At 39.1% G+C, this 16,461-nt stretch overlaps 1 protein-coding gene across 9 annotated transcripts in view; it reads left to right on the top strand.

Moving 5' to 3' along the window:
* The first annotated feature begins 7,424 nt into the window (after positions 1 to 7,424).
* The window catches only part of NEK1 (NIMA related kinase 1), a 202,056-nt gene continuing 193,019 nt past the window's right edge, over positions 7,425 to 16,461 (top strand). For 6 of the 9 annotated variants that reach the window (XR_004275287.1, XR_004275286.1, XM_032298641.1 and 3 more), the window contains exon 1: positions 7,426 to 8,005. The gene's annotated coding sequence lies outside the window, so the exon portion shown is untranslated. Of the gene's footprint in view, positions 8,006 to 16,461 lie in introns of all 9 variants that reach the window. The other 3 variants (XM_032298644.1, XM_032298640.1, XM_032298645.1) reach the window with 2 other exon arrangements.

Below are 16,461 nucleotides of genomic sequence, written 5' to 3'. Positions count from 1 at the left end.
CCGCGTTGACGTGAACGGCCGTTCAGCGTCAGGCCGTCCCAGCACCTCCTCCTCCGACGAGTCTTTGAGCCGCGTCGGCGCCTATTGGGCAGCGTGAGAACCGTGGGCGGGCCGGGGCTGGGTCACGAGGAGGAGGAGCGGGGCCAGTAGCCTCATTCTGAGGGCCGCGCGGGCTGCAAACCCTTTCTTTAGCGATTAGCTCACGTCAGTCATGCATTCCTGTTTGCCTGGCCCGTGACCTCGTGCTAGGCGGCCGCCTTGTGGGAGGTGTTTCGGTGAGGACACAGGCGCTGGCTGTTCCCAGTGTTACGCGGAGCTCGGATCCACTCCAGGGAGAGGCCACAGCGTCCTGGAGCAGCTTGTGAAACTAGCAAGCATCGGCCGTGAAAATGAAAAGTGTTGGCAGCCGTCGACGAGCACAGGTTCCTAAAACTTAGATCGGAGAAAAGTGCCGGCCTCTGAATTGAAACCAGCACCCAAAGCCCTCTGCGCCTATAGGTGGCGTGCGGGCAGGGAGTGCAGTGGTGTCACCTCGCCTCGTTTGTCGTCGCTGCTTGTGTCCTTAACATACATACAAAAAGGGTAACTCGAATTTAGCCATCACGCATTTTCAAAAATACTGCTTAGAAATGAAATGTTTGGAGAAAATCTATAAGCCAGGGTTTCTACACGGTCTGAATTGAGTTCATTTCCGTGTAGCAAACATGTATTGAGTTCCCAGCGTGGGTCACAGTATTTACTAAACCTGATCCCGCGTTCAAGGAGCTATGTTCCGATGCAGGGGCTGGGCGATGCGGTGTGAGAATGCGTGGCCACAGCTGTAGCATGCTGACAGCCTGCTGAGCAGGTACAGGTTTGGCATTTCTTTAGCAGATGTGCGGGATCAATTTGAGTGTCACCACTGGGTGGCAGAATTGAGACCCGTGAACGTTTAATATCTCCTGTTTATTTAGTATGTTATGAATATACACTTACTAAGGAATATTAAGTGCCTGTTGTCTATTTTGTGCTTCATGAATATTAAATAATACCTGGTCTCCAGCCTTTTCTGTTTTTACATATACATAGTCCACTGACTATCTGTTTTGCAGGCTAGTAACACGTGAGCTTTGTTCACCTATTTCTTTCCTTCTAGAGCAGAATTGAATATTCTCAAAGACAGCTCGGGGCTTCCCAGCTGGTATAGTGCTCATGGTGATCACAGTGCAGTCAAGCTTCTCAGGACTTCTTTCATTGCTTTTATCAAGGTAGGGTTTGTAGAACTATGGTAATCCAAGCATAATTTTCTCTTACCTGGGACACTGTTGGCCAGGATTCTTAGATTCTTCTTAGAAAATGCGGAAAAGCAGGCAAAAACTTTTCCAAACTAAGTGGAATTTTTACAAGAGATTTACTCACGTTTTTTTTCCCTCTCACTGTAGTTACGTAGCTAATTTTGGAAAGGCACGTAAATTTTAAGAATGTAGACAGTAGTTGTGGTCTATTAGTCAATCTTACCTGCTTTCTACAACGATGAAAAATTCTTTTATGGTACTTAGTTTCTTCATGGAGGATTGTCCCAAGGATCTCTTAACTGTGCGAGAACAAGTCTGCACGTTTTGTTTTTTGTAATATTATTCCTGTTATGCACTACCTTATTCCTTTATGAAAACTTATTTTCAGGTGATGGTTTCTGGCATACATAATCATCGCACCAGTGGTTCTCAGTCTTCACTTTGCATCAGAGCCATCTAGGGAGCTTCAGAAAAATATCCTTGCTTAGGCCCCACTCCCAGAAATCCTGTCTTCATTGTTCCCATGTTGGACCTAAGCATCCCAGTGTTTAATTATTCCCAGTTGATCCAAGGGGCTCAGTCAGAAACACTGCGTTACTTGTGGGGCAATATATTTAAACAGCGTGGTATGTGATTGCTTGGTGATAAAACAATAGATCACATCTGCGAAAAAAACTTTCTCAGCCGGGCGCGGTGGCTCAAGCCTGTAATCCCAGCACTTTGGGAGGCCGAGGCGGGTGGATCACGAGGTCAAGAGATCGAGACCATCCTGGTCAACATGGTGAAACCCCGTCTCTACTAAAACTACAAAACATTAGCTGGGCATGGTGGCACGTGCCTGTAATCCCAGCTACTCAGGAGGCTGAGGCAGGAGAATTGCCTGAACCCAGGAGGCGGAGGTTGCGGTGAGCCGAGATCGCGCCATTGGACTCCAGCCTGGGTAACAAGAGCGAAACTCCGTCTCAAAAAAAAAAAAAAAAAATATAAAAAACTTTCTCTGCAATCCCTCTGGTGTTTGTGTCAGACAATCTGGTGACGTTGAACTTCCTCTTCAACAGACTGGTGGGAGGAAACAACAGTGGAAGCACCACAGCCAGATCTTCGGTGCATTTTAAGTGCCCTAATGTGAGTACTTTCAGCCTGATCTCATTCCATCACGGTAAATACTACAGAAAGGATCCTGATTGATCGGCGTTCTTACCAGATCCTTTATTTTAGTGGGAGTTAAGATTAAGAAGGAACTTCTTAGGGCCGAGATAATTCCCAGTAAGGCGGTTTACAGACTCAACTGTGGGCTTTTCTCCCATTTGAAAATAATTCAACAGCCCACCTGATCACTATACTGTAAATACCTGCTCCTGGAACCTTAAGAGGAGTTTGTATTAGTATCCAAGTGCTATTGTAACACATTCCCACAAATTTACTGGCTTGAAACAGTACACATTTTGATCTTAGAGTTCTGTAGGGTGAAAGTCTGACTGCCATAGGTTTCACTGGTTAAAAATCAAGGTGTTGGCAGGGCTGTTTTCTTTTACAGGCTCTAGGGGAGAATCCACTTTCATGCCTTTTGCAGCTTCTAGAGGTCACTTGACCTCCTTGGCTCATTGCCCCCTTCCTCCATCTTCAAAGCCAGCAATGGAAGGCTGAATGTTTCTCATACCATATATAATTCCCCCTTGCCACGTAATCTAATATATTCACTTGTTCCAGGGATTGGGGCAGCAGTGAGGGGTGTTATCTTGCCTACCATAGGGTGCTTAAATTCCTCTTTCAACCACAAGTCTCTAGGCATTTTTTAAAAGCCCCCAGTATACAGGAAGTATTTGGAGACATAGCAAAATAAGTTATGTGAAAAGGGTCAGTTTCTTCTACTGTAGTCAGATTTTTCTGGCTAGGACCGGTTGGAGCTTAAGTTAATAATAACAAATATGCAACCAGTATTCAAATTAGCTTTACACTTCCCTCACCAACCAACCAAGAAAACTATTGGGGCCTCAAGGAAAGGGAAAAGGAAAAAAAGATTGACTCACAGTGTAAGCGTTTGCCAATTACAACTAGGTGTAGGATCGTAGGTTCCTGGCAGATATGAACAAGAGAAACAAATTGAGGTAGCGCAAACCTTTCCCTCTGCCAGCAATTCTATCCCTCTGGGAGTGGCAGGTTGTATGATACTATTTTATAGAAATGGCAAAGTAAAGAGCACTGGGAATCATATCTCAGTTTCTTCTATCTTGCTCCCTGGATCAGTCAAGTTACTGTGAACTTTCCTTGAAGTAAAAAAACCCAGAAATAGGATTACTTCCCATAACAACTTTAAAAAAAATACATTTTAGGCCAGGCGCAGTGGCTGACGCCTGTAATCCCAGCACTTTGAGAGGCCAAAGTGGGTGGATCGCAAGGCCAGGAGTTCAAGAACAGCCTGGCCAACATGGTGAAGCCCTGTCTCTACTAAAAATACAAAAATTAGCTGGGTGTGGTGGCAGGTGCCTGTAGTCCCAGCTACTCTTGAGGCTGAGACAAGAGAATCGCTTGAACCCAGGAGGCGGAGGTTGTAGTGAGCCGAGATGGCGCCACTGCACTCCGGCCTGGATGATAGGGCGAGACTGTGCCTCAAAAACATATTTTAAAAGTTCCACAGAAAAATCAAACAAGATTTTATAGCTCTACTTCATGTATTTATGAGTTGTTTCAGAAAAAGAACTTTGATCTTATGTTTCAGAGAGAATGGAAGAGATTCTAATGTGCTATCAGGAAAATAGTAATGTGGTTCTAGTCTAGAATTTCCTCCTGATCCTACTGGCATCATAGAAGTAAGTCAGAGTATCCTTTTCTTCTCCTTTGTCTTTTCCCCAAAGATAGCATAAAGTTATCCAAAATAGCTTTGCACTTCTGATTCCAATTTGAGACCTCTGACGACATGGCAAACAATCTTCCAGTTTAGTGTGATTGTTTCCTACAAAACTCCCTCAGTAGGACTTGATACACTCAAAGCTTTTTCAGCCAATCATATCTGAAAACAGACTCGTGAAGTGACTTGTTTCTCAGGCTGGGCACAGTGTTTTGTTTTATTCATCCTAGAAACAGGTTATGATCATTCTCTTCAGATGGTTGACTCATCTGTGAATCCTGGCAGGTGACCCAATTCAGAAAGCCAGAAACTCAGGAGCAAACTAGATGTTTTAACTTTGCATATGGAACTGGGCCTACCAGATTAAAATCCAGAAATTCATTAGGCTGCTACAGTTTAATTCATAGCTACACAGAGTTAATGGTGAGTTCAAACCAACTAAGGCTAGAGTAGACTGTCAGGAATGTGGCTTAAATACTAAAAATTTCCTAGAATGTAGCAAGGTGGAGTACTAAATGCCAAGACATTGACTTTTTTTTCTCTCATGGATTTGAATATTACATGTCTGCAAGAGATCTGGATTTTAGAGAATGCTTTTCTTCATATTTAATATTTTAGGTCCTTCTCTAATCACAAAAGATTGTAGATCAGTATAATCAGACACACCTTCACAAATACATGATCTTTTAATAAAATCATTTACATATTAATTTTACAAAAGGAAAATATTTCAGTGTAGTTCTATACCAGCCATTTGCTCTAATGTGTTATTCTCTATTTGTTATTCTATTTTGTTTCAGCTTGCTGCCTGCTTTCTAGAAAAAAGGGATAACAATATCCATTCCTTGAATATGTTTGTCCCCATCATCTAACATATAGTGCTTAATTCATTGTGAATGCATGGCAGAATATATTTCTGAAAAGTCTCTGGTAGAATAACTCAGGCATACTGCTAGTCCCCTCCCATTTACTATACTACCACTATTAATAAGGAGTTAAGAACTTTTCATAACCAAAACATAGGAGTATTAAAGTGAGAAAACTATGCATACATTTTGACCCAGCAAACCTACTTTTAGAAATCGATCCCACAGAAATAATTATACCATTGGAAATAATATGTCTACTGAATGGAGTAGATTTTGGTCTAGCCATATCATGAAATATCAATATCATTCACAAGAATTAGTTGATATCCACATAGATGTTCATGTTATACTATTAAATTTAAAAATGTAAGTTGCAAAATAATGTGTATACTATAATCCCAGCCAGGCACAGTGGCCCATGCCGGTAATCCCAGCACTTTGGGAGGCCAAAGCAGGTGGATCACTTGAGCTCAGGAGTTCGAAACCAGCCTGGGCAATGTGGTAAAACCTGTCTCTACAAAAAAAACACACACAAAAAGCCTGGGCAACATGGCAAAGCCCTGTCTCTACCAAAAAAGAAAAAAAAATTAGCCAGGTGTGGTGGCACTCACCTGTAGTCTCAGCTACTCAGGAAGCTGAAGTGGGAGACTCACTTGAGCTAGAAGGCAGAGGTTGCAGGGAGCTAAGATTGCGCTACTACACTCCAGCCTGGGAAACAGAATGAGATCCCGTCTCAGAAACAAAAAAACCTAAGGAACTTAGGTTTTTACATTTTTAGGAACTTAGTGAAAAATGTAGATGATATTCATGGAACTGTTAACATTGGTTTTGTGGAGGACAGCACAGAAGGGAGCTCTGGGAAGGAGGAGGTGGGCTCTATCTTTGTGCACTTGTGTTATTTGCTTGTTGCAAGAAGCAAAAACTTTTTTGCTTGAAAGAAAAGTTCAATAAAATATTTAAAGAAAAAGAAGCCCCAAAGTATTCTTGTTTAAAAATAAAAAAAAATTAATTGTACAGGGTTATGTAAACCAGAAAGGGAAATCATCAAGTAATCATCTTAGGTAACCTGCTTTATATATCAATGGCATATAAGTAAGTTATATGATTGTTATATCAATGGTATCTGTCTATGTCAATAAAAATAGATCCTGATTACTGTTTTAAATGGCTTTAGATTATTTTGTCGTTTGGATATATTATAATTTAATCAATTCCCTGTTAAACATTTGTATTATTTCTAGTTTTTCTGGTTATAAACAATAATGGTTATTCTTGTATATAAATCATTGCCCACTTGTCCTAGAAGTTAAATTGCTGAGTCAGAAGATACGCATACTGCTATCATGCCTTCTAGAAAGACTGTAGCATTTTATAGTCCCACCAATAGTTTATGACATGAGCCTAAAGAATTCTCTAAGGAGGTTAGCTGACTAGCCATTCTTCCTGTAAGCAGCAAAAAGAATTTGCTTTGATTAGCGGTTGGCAACACTTCACTTTGATGTACAAAAGGATTTGGGTAGAACTACAATTGTGCATTCAGACACCAAATTTCCTACCGACTGACCGGGGGTGGGAGGGCCCACAAGAGAGTAGTCTAGAAGTGGAAAGAATGAGGAAAATCAGCCTTTTGTAGCTGTATAGAGATTGAAGAGGAGATGAAACAAGGCAAATTTTCTCCAGCTTTTCAGCTTGGGTGACTTGCAGCGCCGTCTTCTGGCAAAGCTGCCAAAACCTTTCAATGTCCCTGGCAGGAATAAGGTTGGCCGCTCAGGGTGACACCAGATGATATCCGTTATTATAGTTTTAGGGGAAATCTCTTCTTACCTTCGCCAGTCCCGCAGTGAAAAAAGGTACTTAGACTGCTATACACCGCCAAACCCTTCAATGTACAGACACGTAGTTTATACATCTTATTTATACATACTATAAACTACGTGTCTGTATATTGAAGGGTTTGGCGGTGTATAGCCGTCTGTACCTTTATTCGATGTAAAGGTATAGAAAACCACATTACAGTTTAAAAAAAATTTTCAAGACTTAAACATTCTTTGTTTTAACCATCCAAAATATAATAGGGAAAAGCTTGCTTTTTAAAGCGAAATTACTTTTTAAAATGTGGTAAGTAGTAATTCCTAAGTGCGCTTTCAAGTAAAAAAAAAAAAAAAAAAGTCCCTTTTTTTAGTAGGCGTGGGAAAATTTTATATGCTTTATATTCCAAATTGGCTTCAACCAGTGATTTCTTTCCCTTATCTCTGCATGACTCTTAACAGCTTTACACTCCTCTCCATCTTTTTCATCCCTGATGTCTCTTTTCTTTCTTCCCGCCTGCAGAACCCGCCCCGCCCGTCCTTTCGCACCCCTCCTGACGCACAGTTCTAGCCTTGCCGCCGGGCTCCTTTCCAGCCGCTTCCGCAGCGTGCCGCCTTCCGCGCGCTGACGTCACACTCTAGCGCCGGTGACGCGCCGGCCGCTCCCCCTTCGTCTGCGTTTGCTTTGGGACGCCCGCTTGCGGAGTCCTTACCCTGGCGTCTCGAGCGGTTGTCCCCATAACTCGGACTCCAGAGCCGCTGTTGCGAGGCAGGAGCACGTGGCAGCCAGGTAGCTTCCCAGTCCCGAGTGCCGCCTGTCCCCACCCCGCGGTGGCCACTAGCAACAACCTCTGTGAAGTTGGAGAGGCGGTGACGGAGGCATTCCCCCAGCTGCACCCCGCCGTTTCCAAGGGGCTCGGAAACCAGTTTGTTTGTTTCGTCGGGGTGGTGTCGACCTGTCCTACGGGCGTGGCTCGAGGCAGGACGGAGTCAAACTCGTGGTGTCAGCTGAAGACGAGTGTCAGGTGTGGAGAGTCTCAGTGCCCCCTTTCAGTCTGGACTGTGAGCTGCTGCTGGTTAGAAAGACTTGGTTTCTCTTTCAGGATGGTACCTCTGCTGTATTAAGCCCCATAGGAAGACTGCCACACCTAGACTGATGCTTATTAGTCATCACCGTTATCCCTACTAACGTCCTGTGTCACTGAGGTGAGTGCCACTTGGGGGAAGCAAGGACATGCAAAATGGAAAAAATCATCCTGGAAATGAGATAGATGTGCGTATACATGCTTATATTGACATTGCACAGGTAATCGCCACCTTAAGTGTTTGCAGGGAAAATACCTTAATCTTATTAAATGTTAATTATTTCAGAAACTGTGTATTACAAAGCAATTCTTGGACACTGCAGTGTTTTTAAAAACTAGAGCGGTAGTGAGATTAAAATAATGGGAATCTTAGTATGGATAAGCAAGCATTTAGATTGCTTATATTGTCTCCAATCTTAAATTACAGATAAATTTTAATTAGGAAGCTAATGTGATTAGTAGTTAGCTGGTTACCCTGTAATCTTCGAATTTCAGTTTCCATGATTTGACACAGTTTCCGTATGTAAGGTATTAATAGTTCTTCCACTTTAAGTTTATCATTACTTTTTATGCAGTCCCATTTTTTGTTCTTTAAGATCTGCTTTAAAAACAGAAATACGTTTTCTTTCCTCGGTAAGTTTCATTAGAAATGTTTATGAACGACTAAAAATAGCATCCAATCTAAGTTAATAATAACCTTTCTTATGATGCAGCAGTATTGTAGAGCTGATGGAGGGGAGCCAAATTTGGGGATAAATAGCTCCTTGTTTCTAGTTTAGATTTTTCTGATATTAGAGGTTCTACAGACTTGTTTCACTTAAAATTGCCATTGTTCTAGGTGCAATGTAAGGAGCCTAGTTTGAGGAAAGACAGGTTTTTTCACAGTAAAAGTCACTGTCAGGAATTTAATAAAGACTGTGGAACTCGACCAGAAGAGTTCTTTTGAGGTCGTGTGAATAATACATTGACATCGTATTTCCACGTAAATTTTGCTCTATCTGATCTTTTGCCTGCTAATCTAAGTCATGAACATGACACTTTTTAACAAATATAAATTCTTTATTTACCTGTTGGTAGTTTCCACCTCAAAATCTGTTGAATACTTTCTGAATAGACTTACAGAGAAGAACAAATATTTTGAAAAAAGTCTTAACAGAAATTCCATTTTTGCTTTCTGCTTTTTCAAATAAAGGGAATAAAGAACTTTTTTCCCTGAAAAGATACATCGACCTCTCTCACAATTCAAAATGGCATTTATTGCTTAGGGAGAACTGTATGCATAGATTGTAGCTGCAGGCAGTTCCAAAAGACTTCTTGAAATCTGCTGCCGTTTCTTTACCAATGCTTCCCTTCAAGACAGCCTCTCTGTAGAATATCGGAAACGCCTGATGAGAGCTTAATGCTTAACAGCATGTGTTCCAGATTAATCGAAGTTGAGTTTTTTATTAATATACTCTATTTTTATATGTGGTTCACAAAACTGTATTATGCTAAAAATTGCTTATTTGTGGCTTTAAAGAAATTCTTAGTGGCTGGGCACTGTGGCTTATGCCTGTAATTCCAGCACTTTTCGGGGCCAAGCTGGGCAGATCACTTGAGGTCAGGAGTTCGAGACAAGCCTGGCCAACCAGGTGAAACCTGTTTCTAACAAAAAATACAAAAAAATTAGCTGGGCGTGGTGTCTCACACCTGTAATTCAGCACTTTGGGAGGCCGAGGAGGGTGGATCACGAGGTCAGGAGATTGAGACCATCCTCCCTAACATCGTGAACCTCGTCTTTACTAAAACAAAAAAAATAGCTGGGCGTGGTGGCACAAGCCTGTAGTCCCAGCTACTCGGGAGGCTGAGGCAGGAGAATCGCTTCAACCTGGGAGGCAGAGGTTGCAGTGAGCTGAGATCATGCCACTGCACTCCAGCCTGGGTGACAGAGTGAGACTCTTAATCAATCAATACAAAAAATGAGCCGGGCGTGGTGGCACGTGCCTGTAATCCCAGCTACTTGGGAGGCTGAGGCTGGAGAATTGCTTGAACCCAGGAGGCAGAGGGTGCCGTGAGCCGAAATAGTGCCACGGTACTCCAGACTTGGCGACGGAACAGGACTCCGTCCCCAAAAAAAAAAAAAAAAAAAAAAAAAAGGAAGAAAGAAATTCTTAGTAAAATGTGAGGAAAGATGTCTAATTTGACTAGAGGCTGAGGTACATTTTTCTGGAGCGTAGTTCACATACTTGAAAAGAAGGGTGATGCCTTAGAAAAACTTTGTCAAAAGTGAGGGGTTTGGAAATGGGGAATTGCTGAAGGATATTAATTGGAGAAATTGATTTAGCCAATATTCTGACTATTTCTATCAGATATTATTGTTTTTCATATTTAACATTATTGTTTTGAATGGATAATACGTTTGTATGGTTCAAAATTCAGAAAGTACGAAAGATTGAAAAATATTTTCAACTACTCAGTTGCCTTCTGTGTAGGCAATATTGCTAGTTTATTGTGTATCTCTCTATAGGTATACTAGCCAGGGGTGTGTGTGTATATATGTAAATATGTGTATACACATATATGAGTAAATGTAAGTATAAATATATACATAAGTATTTTCTTTTACTAAACAAATGATAGCATGCCATATTTATTCTGATTCCTAAAAATCTAACACTGTATTGAAAAATATCAGCATAAAAGTTGCTGTGTTGACTGTATGTGGATTGTTAACATTTTGCCCTTTTAGAAACAGTGTTGCAGAGAATAACTTTGTATGTACTTTATTTTCCTACATTTGGAAATATTTATAGGGTAAATTCCTAGAAGTTGAATCACTGGATTAAAGTTTCTGTACCCTTATAATTTTGGTAGATATGGCCAAATTGTTTTCCTTAGTGTTTATACCAATTTATACTCCCATTATATTGTTTTCTTCTATTCCCCACAAAACAGTATGGTAATAAACTGTGAATTTTGCTATTCTGATTGATGAAACGTGCTGTCTCTTGTTCTAAAAAAAAAAAATTGTGGTCAAATATACATAACGTAAAACTTACCCCTTGTACTTTAAATTTTTTTTTTTTTTTTTTTTTTTTTTTTCCCTGGGGGGGGCTTTTTTTGTTTCGCCCAGGCTGGAGTGCAGTGGCGCCATCTCGGCTCACTGCAACCTCCGCCTCCCAGGTTCAAATGATTCTCCTGCCTCAGCCTCCCAAGTAGCTGGGATTACAGGCCTGCACCACCACACCCAGCTAATTTTTTGTATTTTTAGTAAAGACGGGGGTCTTACCCTGTTGGCCAGCCTGACCTCAAACTCCTGACCTCAAGTAATCTGCCTCCCTCAACCTCCCAAAGTGTTGGGATTACAGGTGTGAGCCACCATGCCCAGCCAAAATTATATATCTTTTTACAAGAGATTGGGTATCGTGTCACATTTTAATATAATTTGTATTCATTCTCGGTGTTAACGTGTTACGTCATATCCTTTATCCACTTTCTGTTCGATTGTTTTATTTTTTGATCTTATAAATATGTAGGAGCTTTTTATTTGTTAGAAAAATGAGATCTTGGTAATATGAGCTAAAATATTGGTCTAGTCATATTAATCGCTTAAGCTACCCACTCCAAGATAGAAATCATTCTCCCATGTTTTGTTACTATTATCCTTTTATTTCTTACATTTCAGTATTTTAGCATCTAGAATTTAGGTTGGTGTAAAATGAGGAAATAATGTTTTTTTCCACGTGCCTACCTAGTTGTCTAACTATTGGTTTTGAACTATATTTCAAAATCATTTTTCCTACTGATTTGAAACGTCACCATAATTATTAACCAAGTTTTAAAAGTTTTTTGATTTCTGGACTTCTTGTGATTTGCCTATTTCATAATTATTGTAGCTTTGTAATGTGTTTTGATATTAAGCAGAGCAAATTTTTCTTCATTGCTCTTCTTTTTCAGTATTTCTCTGGCTGTTAATCATCTTTTTTTTTTTTTTTCTTTGATTAACTTTAAAATCAGCCTGTCTAATCACCTCCAGCCCCAAAGCTTATGTTTTTATTAGGACAGCGTTAAATGTAGAGATTAGGAATGACCATCGTTATGATATTGAGTCTTCCTATACATTCCTTTCTTTTTATTTCCCCCGTGGTGTGTGTTGTTTTTTTAAATATTTTTCTTTAAGTTTTTTGAATATTTTGTATTGGTCCATTTTGTAGGTTACTGATCCTGGCCTTCTGGTGTGTCCTGTCTGCTATGAATCCATGAATGAATTCTTAATTTCAGATATTTTATATTTTAGTTTTAGAATGTCCACTTAATTTTTTAAAAAATAAATTTTAATTCTTTGAAATTGTCCATCTTTTAAAAAAAATGTTTTATCCATCTTTTTATCCTATTTTCTTAGACATATTAATTAATCATGATTACTTTAAAGTCCACTATTGGTAACTTCGTATTTGAGTCATTTCAGTCTGTTTCTGGGTTTTGTTTTGTTTTTTTTAAATGTGCATCATTATTTTTTGATGGGATACTAGACATTGTGAATGAAAAGTCTTGGAGCCTCTGAAACATGTATCTTGTGAAAATTGTTTTGCTTTGGCAGTCTGATGAAGCATCAATGAATACCTTTTATTCTTTCCATGGTTGCTTTTAAGCTTTGTCAGGACCAGTCTGTTTTAGGCCTCCTCCATGTATGCACAGCATAGGAATAGGCTAACAGGAGCAGAGTTTATTGTAGATTTTTAGACTCCTTCTATTCTTTTTCCTCTTCTCCAGGATTTTGGTAGCACTGAACTCTGACCACTTTCTCTTTTCAGCAAGACTGCTGCTTTATACTTGAGCTCTATTGGTCTGTAGCACAGTTTGGAAACTCTCTTCAGGGAAGACGCTGGGCTGAATGTAGAACCCACTAGTATGTTCCCCCCTTTCAATGATTATCACCCGTCAATGCATTGCTGTTTCTTTACATATTTTATACAGGTTTTAAATTGTTTCTGAAGGTGGGGTGGACTGATACTAAGGGCACCATCATGGTTGAAAGAGAGTCTCACTTTTATTATGCAGATTTTCACTCAGTCTCCTAGATCATAGATGGTATTTCCATTCTTAGTTGTCTCTAGTTTACCCAATCTAGAGATACCTGTGGCCTTTCTAGATGGGAGAGGAGTCGTTATCTGACTGGGAGAGGTGGAGGAGGCAAACTGAGTGTCTGATGCTTCTTTCACAGGCTTTTAACCAATCCTGTTTGAGTACTAATATTATCCTCACTCTTGGATGCCCCAGTACTTCCAATTACTGAGCTAGTTTATGGTGGGAATTGACTTGTTTCTGACTTATTTCCCACTGCTGGCTTAATACAGCTTTTCTCTAGTCTCCTAAGTCGGTTGCTGCGTGTCCTTTTGGGTTTGCCAGCTTCCAGAACTGTATTGCTGTGGCCTTCTCTTCTGTTCTTCTCTTTCTGTAATCCCTTTAAAGTCATGTGAGTTAGGTTTGGAGAAGTAGTAGAGGTAAAGATGGATAGTCAATCTAGTATGCTTAACTGTAGATTGCAGTTCATTTATTTTTACTTTTTAAAGAATTAAGCTAAAGAAATTAGTATCATGACTTCTTTTAATTTTTTGATGGAATGGCTTTCACCATCATTCTTACTCTTTGTGGCTAAGAGTATAATTCTAAACAGTGTTACTGTTTCTTATTTTCTGACTTTTAAATTTTCTTCTCCCTGAGTCATAGACTAGTAGAGTTGGTAGGGTCCATAAAACAGCATTAAGTTTAAATCTTTTGTGTTTCTAAATAAAGAAACTGAAGTCCACAGAAGGCAAATGGTTAGCTTTTGATTATGTAGCTTGTAATCTTGTCTCTTGATTCTGAATTCATTGCTTTATTATATGACATAACTTTGGAAAGCTCAAATATCAAAAAAGTCTCTGAGTTTTTCCTTTTTGCCTATCTTCAAGATCAGATATGTATTATAGAGATTGAATTGGTGTAATTATTAGAGACCTTAAGAACACTGTAGAGTGAGTAAAGTTGGTATTGTGATCTTCATTTGATATTGGAAACTGAATGCTAGAAAAGGCAAACATTAATTTGAGTTTATTACAATACAGAAGTCAACAGGATTTGTATGTTCCTTCAGTTATAAGTTATGATTTTGTATGTGGAGGCTTGTGGTATAATTTGTCTTCTATTTCATTTGGTTTGAAACATTTTATAGAATTATAATTCAGTTGAGAAGTCTCTCAACTAGGAAAAAGTAGCTCAGTTAAATGTATTGTAAGATCTATTGTTTCATGTTTTCTCTTTTACTTCCTCTAATGTACAACTGACTTTACAAAAAAGGAGAGCTTGTCTGTTTTCCTGAAAGTCATCTACCCTAAGTCTTTTGTTGTTCAGGAAAGTGTTTGCGTTTGATGTATTTGATGGCAATTAGAATCATCTTTCTTCACTCACAGGATCAGTAGATTCTCTTCTGCTTTATAGGGTTAGAGCCATCGTGCTCAGTAATGTTGGCAGGAGAATGCAACACTAGGGACTTCTGGAGCTTCCATCTTGTTAGTGTGGTCCCTAGAAAGGACTTGGCAACTAAATTCTTATTAAGGAATGGCCAAATTAACTGATTTTGTTTTCTCTCTCTTGGCAAAAAGTCACAGAAGAAGGATGGTTGTGAAATAATCTCATTATATGGCCATTATTTAATCTATGAAATTTAGATTGCTAAGATGAGTTTATCTTGTGTTTTTTCCCCTAAGTAGCATAGTAATGTAAGAAACATTCATGTTCTGGAGAAATCATTACATTGTGGCCGTTGCCCAGATAGCTGTTATGTTGTACCAGTTAACACAACTTGGACTTAAATATATTTGGAACAACTTTTCATCTTTAACTCACTGACGCTAAAATGCTGTAATAATGGTTTATTTCTTGTTTCTTTTAAAATTGCCAAAAGTATTCTTGTTTTCTAAGGTAGAAAAAGGCTCTTTCTCACAGAATTTCATGCAGCATAATTATCTCATCATTGTTACCACAGGCTGAGTTCTGGCCTGTAGTTTGCTCTTCCAGGCCCAGAACATGAAGTTTGTCATCTAAGGAGATTGTATCATTTTTTAGAGGCAAAATAAAGTTAAAAATAAATTTAGCATGAGATGGATGAGATGAGAACATGGATTTATTTGTGGTAAACTGCCACAGAAATTTAAAAAGTGTTTCCCAACAAGCTTATTTTCTCCTAGAAAGGAATCATCCACTGGAAGCCTGCCTTCTGTGAATGGAAATAAAACAGAGAAAGCTAGGTGAATTAAATGTTTATCAGTTTTAGATTAGCATAGTAAATTCATGGATGTCTACAATAAGGGTGATATAGCCAGTAGGTGGTACACATTATTGCTCTTATGACTCCTCTCTTTCACTTTTTTCAACTTTCACTACCTAGCTTATTGTATTCTGGGTTCTGAAATGACCACTTTTTTGAAATTACTATTGCTAAACTAGTAATTTTCTTGGTATGATAAGGGTTTAAGTATGATACTAAAAGTGGAAATATAAAGAAAAATTCATGAACTTGTTTATATCAAAATAAACCTTTATGTTTAAATACAGGCAAACAGGTTATAGGGGAAAAATTATTTATGACAGATAAGGGCTTCATTACATAAGGAGTTTTTACAAATTAAAGACTAACCCAATAGAAAATGAATAAAGAACATGGATGAGTATTTAAAAAGAGAAGAAAGGGCATGGTGTCTCACACCTGTAATCCCAGTGTTTTGGGAGGCTGAGGCAGGCAGATTACTTGAGTTCAGGAGTTCAAGACCAGCCTGGCCAACATGACAAAACCCTGTCTCTACTAAAAATATAAAAATTAGCTGGGCATGGTGGTGAACACCTGTAATCCTAGCCACTTGGGAGGCTGAGGCAGGAGAATTGCTAGAATGTGGGAGGAGGAGGTTGCAGTGAGCCGAGATCGCACCACTGTACTCCAGCCTGGGTGGCAGAGTGATACTCCATCTCAAAAAAAGAAAGTTCAATAAATGTGGAAGAATTTTTCAAATTCAGTGGTAAGCAAAAGACATTAAAAATGAAACACCATTTTCTCCATTAGACGTAAGGAGTAACAACAATAACAAATAGTGACACAGTGCTCATATGTGCCAAGCACTGTTTTTAGTACATTACTTACGTTAACTAATTCTTCCAGCAGTTCCATAAATGTGTACTATGGTTATTCGCATTTTGCATACGACCAAACTGAGCACATAAAGATAAGTAACTTGGCTAAGGTTACATAACAAATAAGTGATAAAGCTAAGATTTAAACCTAAGCTTTCTGACTCTAAAGTTTCAGTGTTCTTTACTACCCTTTATTGCTTCTTGAAGATTTTAATAAAAAACAGTATTTTGTTTTTATAAATAACATTACAGTAAACATCTCCCTGAATATAAAAAATAATAATAACCAGTGTCAATAAGGTTATCTAGTAGCAAGCACTACTGGTTAAATATATATTAATAGACATTTCTGTTGAAGATATTTGTTTGAAAGCCATACTGTCACATGGGCATATTTGTTGAATTCAGAAATTATCCAAAGGAAATGCTTAC

This window comes from Sapajus apella, unplaced genomic scaffold (assembly GCF_009761245.1).
Source record: "Sapajus apella isolate SASKATOON/1434 unplaced genomic scaffold, GSC_monkey_1.0 scaffold39, whole genome shotgun sequence".
In the NCBI taxonomy this organism is placed as follows: Eukaryota; Metazoa; Chordata; class Mammalia; order Primates; family Cebidae; genus Sapajus; species Sapajus apella.
This window is presented reverse-complemented; position numbering and strand designations above follow the sequence as displayed.